Source organism: Parasteatoda tepidariorum, chromosome 2, assembly GCF_982258835.1.
Source record: "Parasteatoda tepidariorum strain Cologne lab strain chromosome 2, Ptep-v5.0, whole genome shotgun sequence".
Taxonomy (NCBI): Eukaryota; Metazoa; Arthropoda; class Arachnida; order Araneae; family Theridiidae; genus Parasteatoda; species Parasteatoda tepidariorum.
In genome coordinates this window covers 129,608,179-129,612,129 of record NC_141756.1, presented here as the reverse complement: position 1 = coordinate 129,612,129, position 3,951 = coordinate 129,608,179, and the positions used below count along the sequence as shown (strand labels likewise).

Here is a 3,951-nt window from a genome sequence, read left to right as displayed (position 1 = left end):
CGTACTTAGAAATATTTCATGGTATTTCAAACTTAGAAATATTTTCAAACGGTTTTGACTTATTCAGAAGCTTTTCGTACTAAGAAATATTTCATGGTATTTCAGACTTAGTAATATTTTCAAACGGTTTTGACATTGAAAAATTCAGAAGATTTTCGTACTTAGAAATATTTCATGGTATATCAAAATTAGTAATATTTTCAAACGGTTTTGACTTTGAAAAATTCAGAAGATTTTCGTACGTAGAAATATTTCATGGTATTTCAAACTTAGTAATATTTTCAAACGGTTTTCACTTTGAAAATTTCAGAAGATTTTCGTACTTAGAAATATTTTATGGTATTTCAAACTTAGGAATATTTTCAAACGGTTTTGACTTTGAAAAATTCAGAAGATTTTCGTACTTAGAAATAAAAAAAAAAGCAAATTAAGCAATTACAAGCACTTATGCAAAGAAACTCGAAAGATCTGTTAGACCAGATGTAAACCCTTCAAATATCGTAACATTGTTGCCTAAAATCATTAGTTATTGACATTGTACTATTGAAGAAACTTTATAATATAAAACAATGTGTTTATTATCAAAATTAGTTTTAAAAGATGTATAATAATAGTTAAATTTTAAAATATTTTAATAAAAAATGTATATAATATAATGTATAAAAATATAATTTTTAGTTATATAATATAAATTTGATAATATAATTACATAATAATAATTTTGTGTTATTTTTTTTTAATTATTTTAAATTATTTTAATATGAAATTTATATAATATGATAAATGTATATAAATAGTATTTTTAATTATAATTATGTAATAATAATTTTTAGTTACATTTTTTTTAAATTAGTTTTAGAGTGTTTTTTTGTCAAAGTCCAATTTTTTCCGAAATTTTTCTAAGTCTCGAAAATTGTGGAAATTCTTCTAAGTCCGGCGACGGGAAGTCTGAGACGAAGCCCGAGCGAGGCCGGAAAGGCCAATATGCGTTTGCCGTTCAAATTTAAATTTCCTCGACGAGAGGCCGGGGATGCGGATGTCGACAGCCACAGCCCGGGAGAAAAATTCTTCGCTTGGAAAATGAACTTTGTGCGGGAATTCAGAAGATTTTCGTACTTAGAAATATTTCATGGTATTTCAAACTTAGTAATATTTTCAAACGGTTTTGACTTTGAATAATTCAGAAGATTTTCGTATTTCGAAATATTTCATGGTATTTCAAACTTAGTAATATTTTTAAACTGTTTTGATTTTGAAAAATTGAGAAGATTTTCGTACTTAGAAATATTTCATGGTATTTCAAACTTAGTAATATTTTCAAACGGCTTTGACTTTGAAAAATTCCGAAGATTTTCGTACTTAGAAATATTTCATGGTATTTCAAACTTAGTAATATTTTCAAACGGTTTTCACTTTGAAAATTTCAGAAGATTTTCGTACTTAGAAATATTTCATGGTATTTGAACCTTAGTATTATTTTCAAACGGTTTTGACTTTGAAAAATTCAGAAGATTTTCGTAATAAAAAAAAAGCAAATTAAGCAATTAAAAGCACTTATGCAAAGATACTCGAAAGATCTGTTAGACCAGACGTAAACACTTCAAATATCGTAACATTGTTGCCTAAAAACATTAGTTATTGACATTGTACTAATGAAGAAACTTTATAATATAAAACAATGTGTTTATTATCAAAATTGGTTTTAAAAGATGTATAATAATATAATATAATGTATAAAAAATAATATAATGTATAATAAAATAATATAATATAATATAATGTATAAAAATATAATTTTTAATAATAGTTATATAATATAAATTTGATAATATAATTATATAATAATAATTTCATGTTATTTTTTTTAATTATTTTAAATTATTTTAATATGAAATTTATATAATATGATAAATGTATATAAATAATATTTTTTATTATAATTATGTAATAATAATTTTTAGTTAAATTTTTTTTTAAATTAGTTTTAGAGTGTTTTTGTCAAAGTCCAATTTTTTCCGAAATTTTTCTAAGTCTCGAAAATTGTGGAAATTCTTCTAAGTCCGGCGACGGGAAGTCTGAGACGAAGCCCGAGCGAGGCCGGAAAGGCCGATATGCGTTTTCCGTTCAAATTTAAATTTCCTCGGTGAGAGGCCGGGGATGCGGACGTCGACGGCCACCGCCCGGGAGAAAAATCTTTCGCTTGGAACATGAACTTTGTGCGGGACTATACATGTGAGGCACAGTGAGCGTGTCTCAAGAAACGCAACGCTCTCGTCTCGACAAGGGCGAGGGCTCGCCTCACGGAAACAAAAGGTCTCGGCTTTTCAGCGAGTGGCTCGGACAGTAGTTTGTAGCCGCGTGGAGACTGAACAGTGATGGAAGCATTTACGAGGTTTTCTGCAGTTTGTTCCGGCGCGAGCACGACTCTCGACGGCAGAGCACTCTCGCGTCCAGGCGTTGACGCCAAGGGGGACGCAGTGAGTCTCGAACCGACTAGAGGAAGAAGGCTCTAGTTCGATCTGTGCGAACGGGGACCCGGCCGTCATGCCGGGTCCGGCGCCCTCGCCAGCCGGGGGCACCACTACCTCTGAGATTCGAAGCGCCGCTTCGAACGCTCGCTGAACGTGAAAGTAACCTGGTTGGTCCTGCCAGTAGTCATATGCTTGTATCAAAGAAGGAGGGAAAGTCTGCTGCGGCCGCAGCAGTAACTCCAGCTCCAAAAGCGTATATTGAAGTTGTTGCTGTTAAAAAGCTCATAGTTGGATCTTAGTTCAAGACGGGTGGTCCGCCCTCCGGTGGTCACTGCCAGTTCTGAGCATTGCCGCCGAAATTGTCCGATGATCTTTACCGGTTGTCGTTCGGTTTCGGCAATTTTACTTTGAAAAAATTAGAGTGCTCAAAGTATGCATGACGCATGAATAATGGTGCATGGAATAATGGAATAGGACCTCGGTTCTATTTTGTTGGTTTTCGGAACACGAGGTAATGATTAAGAGGGACAGACGGGGGCATTCGTATTGCGACGCTAGAGGTGAAATTCTTGGACCGTCGCAAGACGAACTACTGCGAAAGCATTTGCCAAGAATGTTTCCATTAATCAAGAACGAAAGTTAGAGGTTCAAAGGCGATCACATACCGCCCTAGTTCTAACCATAAACGATGCCAGCCACCGATTCGGCTGTGTTCCTCAAATGACACGCCGGGCAGCTTCCGGGAAACCAAAGCTTTTTGGTTCCGGGGGAAGTATGGTTGCAAAGCTGAAACTTAAAGGAATTGACGGAAGGGCATCACTGGAATAATGGTAAATATCTGCCTTGAACGAGGAATTCCCAGTAAGCACGAGTCATCAGCTCGTGTTGATTACGTCCCTGCCCTTTGTGCAAACCGCCCGTCGCAACATCCGATGGAATGATTTAGTGAGGTCCTCGGACTGGCGCTCTGGCTGACCTCCGGGTCGAGCCGGCGTGCCGGAAAGTTGATCGAACTTGGTCATTTAGAGGAAGTTAACGCGTAACAAGGTTTCCGTAGGTGAACCTGCGGAAGGACAATTAAAGATGGGTGCCAGTAGGCTCCGACATCGGCCTACGCCCGGGGATACTTCACTGGTGATCCCCGCCTCGACCGCAACTGTCAGTGCCGTGTGGGCGTGCCTGTTTCCCAGCCCTTCGACCTGGGGAAGAGGGAGGTCCTTTGCTGGGCTAGGCTTGAAGAGGGGGCTCGACCTGAGAGAGCTCCCCGCCCCGTTGGTGCCGACGCATTTTCCCCCTTCTCGGAGGAAAACTCTTGATTTGAAACTCTCGAACGCAAAAACGACACTAGTCTCTGAATGTGATTGGCGCATTGTGGATTCATTTGGAACACGTGGTTGGTAAATTTTTAGTACATGAGTGGGTCGAATGACCAATGGAGCGAAGATGCCATCTGTGGCATAATGACTGAACGCCCTCAGTC

At 37.3% G+C, this 3,951-nt stretch overlaps 1 pseudogene; it reads left to right on the top strand.

Annotated features, from left to right (window-relative positions):
* Positions 1–2,632: 2,632 nt before the first annotated feature.
* Positions 2,633–3,551, top strand: LOC147816215 (small subunit ribosomal RNA; annotated as a pseudogene; the record flags this gene model as incomplete).
* Between the last annotated feature and the right edge of the window lie 400 nt (positions 3,552–3,951).